General features: G+C 49.8%; 1 long non-coding RNA gene across 1 annotated transcript; it reads right to left on the reverse strand.

Annotated features, from left to right (window-relative positions):
- Window positions 1–1,668: 1,668 nt before the first annotated feature.
- On the reverse strand, window positions 1,669–12,861 carry LOC147577379 (uncharacterized). Its single transcript, XR_015255812.1, has 2 exons — window positions 12,705–12,861; window positions 1,669–2,074 (listed from the first exon to the last, which is right to left on the reverse strand). It is a non-coding gene; the product is annotated as an uncharacterized LOC147577379 (long non-coding RNA).
- Window positions 12,862–14,181: the final 1,320 nt, after the last annotated feature.

Raw genomic sequence — 14,181 nt, forward strand, 5'->3', positions numbered from 1 at the left:
TTCCTAGGTACTGAGGGTTAAGATTTCAATGTATCTCTTTTGTTGGGGTTGAAGGGATACAATTCAGCCCGCAACAGGCACCACACTGGAGGTTACCCCTCCTAAAGTGTCTCCGCACCATGCTAGTCGCACGAGAAGCTCTATAGCGAAAAGGTTCCTGTGGACTCACAAATGAGGAAAAGCCACACCCTGCATGTAGATTCCCCTGCGGTGATCCTTAGGGAAATTCACACACCTCACATGACCCTAAGACCACTGAGGCCTAGTCTCGCATTGTGACCCTGCAATTTCTTGAATGTGTGACCTTGGGCAATTTATTTTCCTGTCTGGTCTTCAGTGTGCTCATCGGTAAAATGGGAGTGAAAATTCCTAATTGGTTACTTACGGTAGGTTGACCAGTATCACAAACAGACCCCAAAAAGTATAATGGCTTGGAAACAATAGGATATGTTTCTTTCTTGCTCGGGACTGAGCAAGGAACATGCTGGCCGGGTAGTCTTTCTCCACACAGGCATTCTGGAACCACTTTACATCTGTGGCTTCCAAGGGCATCTGGGGGTGGTCCCCGTCCCTCCCCCTCCCACCCTTGGGGGCAAGGTAGAGGGCTTGGAGAGTGCTTCTGGGGAGCTTTTCACGGGGCCGGGCTCTGTATGGAGCAGCTCACTTCTGTTCGTGTGCCACTGGTCAGAACCCAGTGCTGTGACCGCCACTAACTGTAGAGGGGGGTGGAGAACGGGGTTCCTGGAGGAGCGGGTTATTTCCCAGCAGGACCTCAGCCCTGAAGAAACGGCAGGAGGAACTTCTGGCTGAAAATGAGCCATCTCTGACACCCTTACCTCGCAGGTGCATTCTGAGGATTAAGCGCCGCTTTTGACATATGCAAAGTCCTTAGCATCACACACAACTAAACAAAGGGCAACAGTTTAAAAATGAAAAGGAGACGAAGAGGAAGCCCCTTGAGAGATGGAATAAGAGACCAGCCCTGGGGCGCAACAGAAGTGTGGGACCCTCCTCGCTGCTCTTCCCAAGGCATCCCAGGGGCTGCTGGCCGGTGTGTGGCAGGGAAAGGGGAGCAGAGGCCCTCGGGGTGTCATTCAGCCCCGAGCAGCTCCCCCCTCCCGCCCCCCCCCCCCCCGTTTCCTTTCCCACCAGATGGAGAAGCGTGTGCTCCAGAGTCTTGACAGCCTCAAGGCTTCCTGGCGGTGGCCCCCAGGACTGCAAACCCCACCTTCCTGTCTTTGCGGAGCCAGCTGAGGGGTGGGCAGCACGCCAGGCCCCCGCGGCAGCCCCTGGAGCACACGCCAGTTGCAGACTCTCAGGATGCTGGAGGGAGGGAACGGGCTCTCACCAGATCACCGCAGCCACGGCCTCACTTGCAAAGGACTCCAGACACCCACAGCCCGTGCTTCGTCCCGCTCCCGGCTTCCCCCGCTACCTGGCCACACAGCACAGATGAGAAGTGACCATCTCCAGACCTCCCGCCCTCCGGACTCCATTGGTCCTCAAGGCGCCTCAAAGAATGCACCTTTTCATTTTAAGTCCGCATTGATTATTAAGCTGTACCTCACATCACGTCCCCAACCCCTCAACATGAACGTGGTTCCAACAGATGTCCCCCACAGCCCCTCCCCACCTTTCTCGAATGTAAATAAACTTCTCAAGCTGCCATCCGTATATACACACAACTCTGCTTTCGGCTCTTCCCGCTCTGCTTTGTATACACTTTCCCATGGATCTGGGTCATCGTGGTGTTGAGTATCTCACAGGGCTGCAAAAAAATATGGACGACGTATTTTGCTTGAGACTCTTAATACCCAGAACATCTGGGTGATGATGCTCAGACAACTGGAGAGATTCTTGCTGATGCTGCAAGTCTCCAAGTGCAAGTTCCCTTGCAGGCAGAAAATGCTGGATTTTGCATCTGTTCGCAAGAACATGGGTTTGCTCAAGCCCAGTGGACCGTGGGGTGTGACAGTGATTTCTTCCCTGCAAGTGGCATGACCTCCAGGAGTTGCCGTTGGCCGCCGTCGCGAATACAGTCCAAATTTATTGGCTTTGATGCCCGCCCGGTTCCCTGTGTAAATTAAAATGTGACATTATTACACCCTCCAACAGCCCACTGGTGACCTTTAGCACACTCCCCCCTCCGCAGCCATTATTCAGCATAATTTGACTGGTTGGAGGCAAGTTGGGGGAGTGGGGAGGGCTGGGAGGGGGCAGGGACAGGCAGAGTCCAAATTAGAAACAGATTTAAAGAGCATTTGCAGGGAATTAGGCAGTGGGCCAGGAGTGCTTGCTGGCAGCATGTGTAACCCCTCTTTAGGGACTGTCAGCTCCTCCTAGGTTTCCACAGCGGATGTGTCCCGGCCAGAGCGCAGCTGGGTTTCAGTTGTCAAATCCACAGCCAAGACATCTGAGAAGGAGGCGGAGTGCCTGTGTGCACACGTGTGTACGCGCCCAGGCCACACTCACACACACACACACATACACACACACACGCACGGCCCCAAGGACACTCCCAGCACAGTCCCACACACGCACACCTACAGAGGCGCACGCTGAGTTGTCCACGCACTCCCGACACGACAGACAGATGCAGGTGCACGCGAAGAGAATCAGGACAGACACACACACTGATGTGTGTGCGCACAGACTTGGGCTGTGCCCCTGCCGACACCTCCTAAGAGGAATCCCAGAGCAGGTTTATCAATCCACGCCCCCTTGCCCCTCCCCAGAATGTCTGTGTGACGTTGGCTTAGCCCTTCAACCTCTCTGAGCTTCTGTATCTTCGACTATAAAGTGAAAGAAGGCAGCCGTGACCGTTGGAGTGAGATCATAAAGGTGAACACCCAGGTAAACCATGCAGTGGCATTCAGGTGTGAAACATGGTGAGGACAGGGGTGGTGGTGACAGTGATGAAAAGAACAAGCCCTTGGTCCACATCCTCTCTAGAGGGAGCATAAAGAGCTCACTGACTTGATGCTTACATTGTTATAAAAGAGTGAGAAGAGCTTTGCATCATGTGGGGAATGGGGCAGAGAAAGACCAAGAGCCCCTGCGGCCGGAGGAGGGCAGGATGCACCATGCCCCGCGCCCGGCATGCACCGCTCTGTGGCTCTCCGCTGCCCGGGAGGCCTGGCCATGGGCTCATGCATCAGGATTCTCTGCTCTCCCATCTCCCTCCCTCCGTGTGCCTGCTGTTCCCACCAAGGTCCTTCACATCAGCTCGTCCTGCATCCACACCCTTGGTGAGGAAGATCTTCCCTTCTCTCCTCTCCTTCCTTACCCTTGGGGTTCTCCTCTCCAGCCACCCTCATTCCCAGAGCCCCACCCACCTTGAGTCCCTCCAGGTTCTGATCAACCTCACCTGCCTTTTCCTAGAAACCTACTATGTACCAACAGGTCTTCGTTCTGGGTGCTGCGGGGCTGGGAGGGGGTGGTAAGACATGAATTAGATGTCACCCCTGCCCCACAGGGTTCACAGCCCAGCACAGAACACCAATAGAGACCCAGTCAGCAAATGTCAGAAGAGGGCACGGCACTAGATAGACCCTGGGAGATCAAAAACCACCAAAGCACACCCTACTGTGCGGGCCAGGACACTCTATACCAAGTGACCCAACGTAGGGCAAGAACCAGAATGGGTGACACCAGTTCCTGAAAACAAACTTCCATATGGAGCTGGTCCCAAGACTCATAGACCCCACTGCACATCAGATTTCCCCTGTGCCAAAATCCAGACGGATTGGGCGGTGGTGATAGGGGAGGGACTAGAGACATAAGGGTGGCAAGGTGTTAGGCACAGCAGCAGGCTTTTCTAGACCTTCATTTAGTCAATAAATATTTAAGGCGTGCCTCCTACGTGTGAAGTGCTGGGGACGCAATGATAAGTAAGACACAGACCCTGATTCGAGGAGCTCAGTGTCCAGAAAGAGAACACTTAGTGCACAAACAAGCAATGCCAGTGCAGGGGGATATGTGCTCTGGAGGAACGGGCTGGGCGTGTGGGGCTCTGGGGCACGGAGGAGCCATCTCATTCAGACAGGAGGACGAGAGAAGGCTCCCAGAGGGGTGGGCACACAGGGGGCCAGAAGGAGTTCGGATGGGTGCCAGGTGAAGAGGGAGCTGGAGCGAGCGCAGAGTGAGACTAGAGAGATCATCGTGGAAGGTCTAAGCGGCTCACTCACTCTCTCATTCACTGATTCAACAAGTATTATCAGCAGCCATGTGTCAGGCCCTATGCTGGGTGCCGAGACTGTGATAGGGAGCTAGACTGGCACAGGAGGGCTGAGCTGAGGTTGTAGCAGTGTGGTCGGAGAGGAATCCATAGCTTTGAGAAATTGACCATCAACTTTACTTGGATGGTGGCAGAGAGGGAGGAGGAATGATTTAAGGTGATTCTCAGGTTCCTAGCTCGGTGCTGAGTGGGAGGTGCCCTTCTGTGCAGGGGGAAGGGGACACACACAGGGAAGCAGCTGAGGAACTGGGGAAATGATGCGTCTGCACTGGTCTTGCCCGTTTGCAGGGCCAATGAGACAGTGGCAATACTCAGCACCTAACTCGGGCTGGTCGCCACCCAGACGGGAGTAAAGCCCCAGCTGAACATACGGGGAGCATCGGAGAAGGTGGCAAGAGATTAGCCAGTTGTCTGGGGCCCAGCTCAGAAGGGTAGGGTTTCAGACGGTGTTCTAGTCCCAGAGTTGAACTAGAGTGCTAAAGGCAAAACGTCAGTTCATTCCAGGTCTTCAGCTATTGGGATTGTGCTACCAAAACAAGCGCCAGCCCCCTCCGGTCGAGGAGCTCTCTGGATGCAGTCAGCATGGCTTAGGAAGCTGGGGAAGGAGCCGGCACCCACACGGTACAGTCTTTCATGTGTTAGGTCTGTTCCCCACAGCACTCAGCACAGAGCTGGGCGGATAGTAAGTGCTCAATAAATACTCTGCTAGGAGCAAGTAGACACGTAGCAGAAAGCAGGAGTCTCACAGTGACGAATGCAGCACTGACCTCAACTGGGCCCCTCCCTGCGGGGTCTTTTGGTCACATTAGGAGAAAGCCCCATTTGCTTCTCATCCTCCATAAAGATGGCAGCTTTTAGTGCCTACCTCTACCCTTCTGGAGCGGAGGTCAGAGACTTGAAGCTGACACCCTTTGAAACCTCAGACGTTAGCCCTGCAATCGGATTCCCTAAAATACTGCCACTTTGATGAAGTCCAGGCTGGCTTGCTTAAAATAAATACCCAGACATCACAAATCAAACTGAGATTTAGGACCTGGAATAAAGGAGAAGAAACAGCCAACCCAAGACATCAGAAGAGCGTTTCAGTGCGAAAGCTCACCTCCCTTGGACCAGGCCTCGTTTGAGTAGGTCAGTTTCAAACGTTTGCACCGAAGGATGACTGTTTAATCAGCAGAAAGGACAACGTGGAAACCTGGAGTGACAGGATCCTAATTTTTTTTTTTTTTCCCTACTAAAAAGCTAAAAAGCAGCTGGGCGTTCACGGTTTGGGAGGCACCTCACCCAACTGCAATTGCCAGACAGAGGTACGGATCATCAGTGCCAGCAGGGCCCTGTTCAAAAGCATCCCCTCCTCCATGGCGGTGACCTCTTCGAAGCTTCCAGCTAGCTGCTCCTGCAATTCACTAGTGTCCCGGGCACAGGGCCAGTGCGTTTCCTTTAATCCCAGCGCCACCCTTAGTGACGTGGCTCAGTGGACCCCTAGGGCTGCAGAAGAGGCAGCTGAGAGGGAGGGCCTCGGAGCCAAGATCTCCAGCTCCGTGGGCAAAGCTGAGTCCGACTCCACCTCTGAAGCTGTCCCTCATCTGTGCTCTGGATGCGAACTGTGAGCGAACTCCACCCCATCTGCCTAATTTCTCTTTTGAAACATTTTATTTATTTTTAATTGTTTCAGTGTTTATTTGTTTTTGAGAGAGAGAGCGCGCACGAGTTGGGGAGCGGGGCAGAGAGGGAGACACAGAATCCGAACCATCAGCACAGAGCCCGACGCGGGGCCCGAACCCACGAACTGTGAGATCATGACCTGAGCTGAAGTCGGACGCTTAAGCGACTGAGCCACCCAGGCGCCCCATCTGTATTTCTCCTCGAATAGAAAAATATCTTGTTTCTTGTCACGCCTGTCACTCTCTGAGGAGCAGACTTCTCTAGAGTAAATTATATGTATGCTGTGTAAACAAAAAAGGTATTAGAGAAATGCCAATATACAGAGGCAGGGGTTCAATCAAATAAATATACCATACTTCTGGTTCCCAGATAGTGAAACTTTGGCTCAAATTTATTCTAAGATAAAACCTGATCCTGTAAAATATACTCTAATGAATACATCACACAGAGTATTTGTTTTTCAAAATGAGGAAAAATAGATTCTCTTATCAAATACTTGGGGTTTGCAATAGATTCGTATTAAAATAGGAAACTTAATATTTTTTCAGTTCCTGAACAGTAAAAGCAGTGGGAAAAGCATGGGAAAAAAACGAATCACAAAACATCTCTCTTCCCAGATGCCGGGTCAGGAATATCTCCCCTGGAACCTGAGATGATGAAGTTGTCACAGAGATATAAAATATGAGAAAAATATAAACAACGAAGAAATAGACCAAATGTGGCCTCTCCTAGAATGAAGTGAGCAGTCGGGCCTGTGCTGCATGCCCGAAGGGTGTGTGGTCCCTGCCTGGCCTAGAATAGAAGCAGCCGCCACCAGCCGGTGGCCGCCACCGGGATGGGAGTGGGACCGGTGGACTTCCTGCCTTTTGGTCGGACAGGCTGCCTTCCTGAATTACTAGGTCTAGGAAGCGGTGTTGACAGGGGTGGGGGGAGACGGGGGAGAAGTCACACGTGTCACCTAAAACCCCCTCCCGGCCTTCCTCCTAGCTGTTTCCGCGCTTCCCCTCCTACAGACCAGTTACCTAATTTGCACCACACGGAGATGGTATCTGGGACCTCTAACGGCTCTGAAATGCCACAGTTCTATAACTCAGATACAAAATCAGTGGTATGTCATCGGAAAAAGCTCAGCCCCGACTCCCAGGTTGCTCGATGTCATGGGTAATACGCCAAGTGTCGTGGTCAAGGACTCCAACAATGGCTTTCTGTGCTGAACACTTAGCATGTACTCGGCCCATGTGGGCATTACTAGCACCCGCGAGAAGACAGAACACACCCAAGGCACAGTAGCCCCCCAAGCAGCCCCTGGGGTGTTCAACCCCCAACCCCAGTCTCTGTCCATCCCACCACACTGGACACTGGACTCTTTCTGGAGGTTCAGGCGAGGCACACGTAAGGGTCCTTCTGCCTCATACCCCCTTCCACTGGCAGCACTGGGAGAAACAGTTACTCTTGACCTTCCGTCTCCCCAGGGGAGGGTGATTTGCCTGACTGGTAAGTCAGGGAGAACCCACGCCTGCCGGATCCTACTCCTCAGCCTCTCAGACCGGGGCTGGGCTGGGCCAGTATATCCAAAAAGTATCATTTCAACATGTGCTCAAGCATCACATGTGGCTACTGGCCACTGTCCTGGCCAGTGCAACCTTAGAGGCTGACCCACCCACCTCCCGGACTCCGGCTTGAACATTTCCGGGGGCGGAGAGGTCCCCACCTTCTGAATCACTCCAGTTACTTGGTGGGTGCCTCTGGGTGCCAGAAACCTCTTCATATCATGCTGAAATCTGCCTCCCTACAATTCCCCATCTCAGTACAAGCCATGCCTTCTGGACTACCTTTCCCTCACGATGGCTCTTCTGGCGTTTAAAGACAGTGGACGCACCCTCCTTGTTCCCCAGCGTCTGGCTCTTATCAGGGTTAAATGGCCCCTGTTACTTTAGTTCTTCCTCACACGACTTCATTTCTTGGCTCCTCACGGGCTCATCCTCTATTGGACCCCCGTCTGCCACTGAACTCACGTCTGTCTCTCTGAAAGACAGAATGGGTCACATTCCCCCAGAAAGTTCCTCAGCCTCTTTCAAGTACCCAGATCCCTCTTTCCCGGCTCCTGCCTCCCTGAGTCACTGCCCAACTTCGGTATTGTTTGGTGGGACACAGCTTCTGGTTTTTCCTCACTGGAGAACACTATATTTATATCTGCCATGGGCACCTGTTGTTTTTTGACTACCCACTATCCAATCTGCCTAATTTAGAAGAATCCCAAAATAGGGGAGAGGCACAGCCCACCCGCTGTGGCGGAGGCCGAAGGGGAATAGACATTCACCCTCCACACTTCAAGGCACCCAGTCTATCACGGGTTCATGCCTGAGCTTTTGAATCCAACAGCGAAGCCTGAAAACAGAGGTTTCTGAGATTTATTTATGATGGTGGTGGCAGTCAAGAGTCCCGAGAAGAGGCAGCAAGTGTCCTGAGGTGGTGGCATCAGGGGAAAGAACCTACTTCTGTTGCCTGCAAACAAGGCCCCGACTGGCAAAAGAACCACAGACAGACAGTGCCCTGTGAACACGGGCTGCGCCTCGGGCAAGTCGTCTTCCCTCCTCGGCCTCTGTTTGAGTGGGTCCATCTGAGCCGCGCCCTTCATTCCTGAGTGTTTCGCACATTCTTCCTGATGGTTGAGAGATGTGGCCGAAAGTGAAATGGAGAGAGGTCCAGAATATCAGACTGAGCCCTCGCTCCCAGTTCTTCGAAACAGTTCTCCAGAAGTAACTGAGTTCATGGCCTGAGTCCAAGGCCATGCACACTGGATGAAAATGCAAACCTCACCATGGCAGGGATTTTTGTGTCTCCCTGTATTTCCCCACTCCAAATCCACCTGGGGCTCTGAACTCCAAACCGTTTTCCAAACCGAAGCCAAGTTTGAGATGAGAATTCTCGTGCCTTTCTCTGCTATCACCAGGGATGACTGGTCCCATGGCCACCTTGGAGGAGAGCCCCGAGGCCCTGGACGTATGGCGGCAGAGAACAGCACAGGTCTTGGAGTCAGGACAACCTGGGTCCTCACCACAGCTCGAGACCCCTGATGTTGAGGGACCCCGGGCCAATGGCTCCCCTTTGCTGGGTCTCAGGTTTTCTGCATGGAAAACAAGGCAGAGAGTGATTTTTGAGGTTCCTCTCAATTCTGATCCTCTGTGACCCTGAACGCCTTACTGTTTTTTCTGCTTCTTTCTGTCTTCGATACTAAAACTTTACAAGTTTCTGAAGGGATAAACAAAATACGATATATCCATACCGTGGAGTATTATTCGGCCGTAAAAAAGAATAAAGTACTGATGCAGGCTCCAGTAAAGACGAACCTTGAAAACATTAGGCTAAAAGAAAGGAGCCAATCACCAAAACCACATAAGGTATGCTTTTCAGAATAAGCACATTTACAGGGACCTGAAGGAGACTAGTGGTTGCCTAGAGCTAGCAGCGAAGGGGTGCTCACTGACAAGAGACACAGTATTTCTTCTTAGGGTGATGAAAATGTTCTAAAACGGACGAGGGTGATGGTTGCACCACGCTCCGAACTTACACAGTATCTTGAATTTAAAATGAAATATATTTATAATCCAACAATTCTATGTTGTTTGGTTTTTCCGGTTTCTCCTTTGGTCAATTAGCCAAAATTAATAGATCTGTTTGAATGTAACGTCTTTAAAGCTGCCCCTTCTCGAAAGGTCAAATTAGCAGGCTAAAAGGATCCGAAAAAGGAAGGATGGGGTCTGACAAATTCCCGCACTTGAGTGCAGAGAGTTTGCTGGGAGTAGCTTCTCTTGTCTCTGGACTTTTTATTAGACTCTGACACATCCTCATCTGAAGAAGAAATACAGGGGCACCTGGGTGGCTCAGTTGGTTGGGCGTCCGACTTCAACTCAGGTCATGACCTCACGGTCTATGGGTTCGAGCCCCACATAGGGCTCTGTGCTGACAGCCCAGAACCTGGAGCCTGCTTTGGATTCTGTGTCTCCCTCTCTCTCTGCCCCTCCCCTGCTCATGCTCTCTCTGTCTCAAAAATAAATAAAAACATTTAAAAAAATGTTTTTTTTTTAAAGAAATACGGAAAAGTGCCCACCATACTTGAATGTGCACACCAATCACCTAGGGATCTTATTAAAATACAAATTCTAGGGGCGCCTGGGTGGCTCAGTCGGTTAAGCATCCGACTTTGGCTCAGGTCATGATCTCACAGTTTGTGAGTTTGAGCCCTGCGTTCGGCTCTGTGCTGACAGCTCAGAGCCTGGAGCCTGCTTCGGATTCTGTGTCTCCCTCTCTCTGCCCCTCCCCAGCCCGTGCTCTATCTCTCTCTCTCTTAAAAATAAACATTAAAAAAAATTTTTTTTAATAAAATAAAATACAAATTCTAATTTAGTAGGTCTGGGGTGGGGCCCAGAGTCACCATTTCTAACCAGCTCCCCAGTGCTGCCCGTGCTGCTGGCCTGTGAGGCACACAAGTTGCCAGGCTCCGAGGTCACACAGTCTGGTGTGGCTGTGGGTCACTTGCCTTATGACTGATCGGAACTCAGATACGGTGTGCGTGAACGAGCGAGAGAATGGAAGTGATGTAAGTGGGAAATAGACACTGGATTTTATAGACTGAGTAACAAAAGAATGTGAAATAATTGTTCTATTGGTTGTTTGTTGAAATAATGTTTTGGATTTTTTATATTAAATAAAATGTATTATTATCTTTTAATTACAAGTTTTATTTGTGGATGATACCAGTAGTCCCCTGCCCCCCCACCATTATTCATTCTCTCTTCTTCCTTAATAACAGATTTTCAGCTGGCTCGTGGGGGTCACTGGAAACAAAGACTACATTCCCACTTGAAGAAGGAGAGGAGGAAGAAGAGGAAGAAGAAGGAGGAGGGGGGGAGGAGGAAGAGGAGGAGAGGAAGAAGAAAACTACATTCCCCAGTTTCCCTTGCAGCTAGGTGGGGCCACATGACCAATCACCACATAGAATGAATGGGAAAGAATCATCTGGCTTCCAAGAGCTTTCTTAAGAAATTACATAGGTGCAGGGTGCTTGGGTGGCTCAATCTGTTTAGCATCTAACTTTGGCTTAGGTCAGGATCTCGTGGTTTGTGAGTTCAAGCCCCACATTGGGCTCAGCGCTGGTGAAGCCTGCTTGGGATTCTCTCTCTCTCTCCCTCTCTGCCTGCCCCTTCCCCACTTGTGCTCCCTCTCTCAAAATAAATAAATTAACTTAAAAAGAAGTTACATAGGTGCATTCTTTCCTCCTTCTCCTTTATTCCTTCTTCCATCCTGCTGCCCAGAATGCAGAGATATTGCCATCTCGGGCCCTGAGTTCAAGGCCATGCACAGTGGATCAAAATGCAAACCTCATGATGGCAGAGATTTTTGTGTCTCCCCATATTTCCCCCGCTGCTGTAATGCCAGTGCCTAATTGATGCTGGATAAATATTTGCTGACTGACTGATTAAAGAAATGAATGAAGGGACAAGTCTGGGTGTCCGATATACTAGGGAGGTGATTCAGCCCCATACCACCCACCTGGACTTTTACACGAGAGAACCAAACTTATGCCTTGTTTAAACCCAAACCTAATCCTAATCCATACAATATGAAAAAATCCTTAACTGATTTATGCCATGGAAGGTTTACGTGAAATGCTAGGCTAAACCTCAGTAAATCGAATCACATTCTCAATGCTGCGTGATGTTCATCTTTTCAGTGTTGCAGATTAGTCTACACTGCCAAAATGCATTCTTTTGTTTGTGTAGTAAGTTGAGGTTTCAATATTTCAAGTTTCTAAAATTAAGCTATGCCTCTCACAGTGCTTTCTTACTTACAATTCAAAGCATTGTAGAAATCCAACACAACAATAGTTTTTCCTAACGGCCCTAGAGTACAGGTGAGTTAGCATCAAAAAGAAGCATTTTGTAAGATAACGAGGAGCTAATTTCCTTTCCAGATTAAGGGAAAATCTTCCATCTCGTTCTCTGTCCCTTACACTTCACTGTTTCTAAACCCAACAGGAATTTTACATCAGAGAGGTTAGTAATAGCAGATTTTAAGCAAAAACAAATGTCTTTCTTATTTTTGAAAAAAATCATTTCTTTGCATTTGCCCAAGTTTTCAGCCCTACTGATGTCTGAGAAGAACTGAGCCTTTATACAATGCTCTGCAAAACAAAACAAAACAAAACAAAACAAAACAAAACAGTCTCTGTAGCTTTGGACAAGACAGCAGAGTACTTAATTCTGGTATGCAAACCGGTGAGGATGAAGGTTCCGTCAACACTGTATGGGGCTCCATGTGCTAGTTCCCTATGCTCAGAAGAAAGGATTTCAGGGGCGCCTGGGTGGCGCAGTCGGTTAAGCATCCGACTTCAGCCAGGTCACGATCTCGCGGTCCGTGAGTTCGAGCCCCGCATCAGGCTCTGGGCTGATGGCTCAGAGCCTGGAGCCTGTTTCCAATTCTGTGTCTCTCTCTCTGCCCCTCCCCCGTTCATGCTCTGTCTCTCTCTGTCCCAAAAATAAATAAACGTTGAAAAAAAAAAAATTAAGAAGAAAGGATTTCAATAAGCCCTGAGTGGGTAGCAGGTTAGACTAGGGTGGAGAGGAGAGGGGCGAGTAGAGTGGGAAGAAAACCAATACAGACTGGCCCTGGTGTTTGCACTTGGACCCTTCAAGGATGAGTTACAATTACCCATCAGCAGGATGGCAAGGACAACACCCATGTGATTTTTTTTCGCCCTTCCAATTCCCTGGCCTGGAAGCCTCATTCTTCATTCCAGACTCACCAGGCTTTGAAGTTGTAAGGAGGCCATGTATCAGCTGCCGGTCATGTCGGATTCATGCGTGGTCACTCGGGGACAGGTTTTGCTGGAGGTTCCAGCTGCTGGAAGGAGTCCTCAGTTCTGTAACACTAGAGGAATTCTGGAAGGAGAATTTAATCAAATGGCATCCTTACTGCTCACAACACTATTCTGCAGGACTGGAAGCCTCATGTTTGCTGTTACCGAGTTGACCCATAAACACAATGTCTGGATATTTCTAGACAGAAATTGTCTGATATGTAAGCTCCCTGATTTCAGCTGAAAAAAAAAAAAATTAAATATGCCAATGGTACAGATTTTCCCAGAGCTAAGTTCCAAACTAGAACGGAGTGACAAGCCTTTAAAAAATGTGTTTAAAAACTCTGAGGCCACAGGATACTATTTAGTGATTGATTTGTGATATCCTGGACAGAATCGGAGTGCTGGGGTGTGAGCAGAATGGAGCAGGTAACAACATAAAAAAAAAAAAAAATGCAACAGATGAGACTGCCCATAGTGAGGTCCACCCAAGAGGCTAGAACACGTGGCAAAGAATGCTGGGAGATGAGGCTGGAAAGACCAAAGGAGATTAGTGGACTTTGGCCTACCAGCAGTGGGGGACCATTGAAGATTTCAGAAGCCAGATTTCTATTTTGAAACGTAAATCTAACAGCAAAGTGGTTACACAGATGAGGTAGGGAGCCACCGGAAGCAGCTATAACACAGGTGATAGACCCTGAACAGGCAAGGGCATGTAGAAGAGGGGAAGGTGACTGCTTTGGTGCACACTGGTCTTGGGGTAGGAAGGAGCCAGCCAGATGCAGATGACCTTCAGGTGTCCACCTTGGCATCTGTGGAGACGGAGAGGAAAGCGTAGCTTGGGAGGTGGATGGTGGAGACGAGTTCTGTTGTAGATAGTGACTTTGGGATGCCACATAAGGGACACCTCTGCAAAACTGCCTGGGTTTACATAACCCTACCTTTTCCTGGCTAAAAGATATCTTTCCATTTATTCTCACGATATCCTCTCTGTGTGTCAGACAGTAGACAATACTGAGGCCCCATCTGGAACCTGACCCCGAGCACAGAGAGCGTTCAGCAGGAACACCATGTCCCTCCAGGTAGCAATGGCCACCATTTCTTCAGCACAAGTTACGTGCGCAAGCTTTCAGGGCTAAGAAGTAGCAGAATTGGTGTTCAAATCAGGCCTACCAATTCTCCTCAATGAGATTATACTCAACCATATTGTATAGCTTCCAGCTGAGGATCAGAATCAAAACCTAACCGGTTCTATAATGGCTTCATTTGCAAACTCCTTCAGACATTCCACTCATTGAATTAACTAACAATGAACTCCGTTAAGCACAAGGTATAAACACAGTCAACCCAACACTGGTGCCGGGAGTAGGGAGAGTGCTTGTAGTTGTGTAAGAACAAGAGTCTCTGTCTTCGGGGAGTTCAA

The sequence above is a fragment of the Puma concolor genome, chromosome C2 (assembly GCF_028749965.1).
Source record: "Puma concolor isolate L17-30 chromosome C2, mPumCon1.1.hap2, whole genome shotgun sequence".
Taxonomy (NCBI): Eukaryota; Metazoa; Chordata; class Mammalia; order Carnivora; family Felidae; genus Puma; species Puma concolor.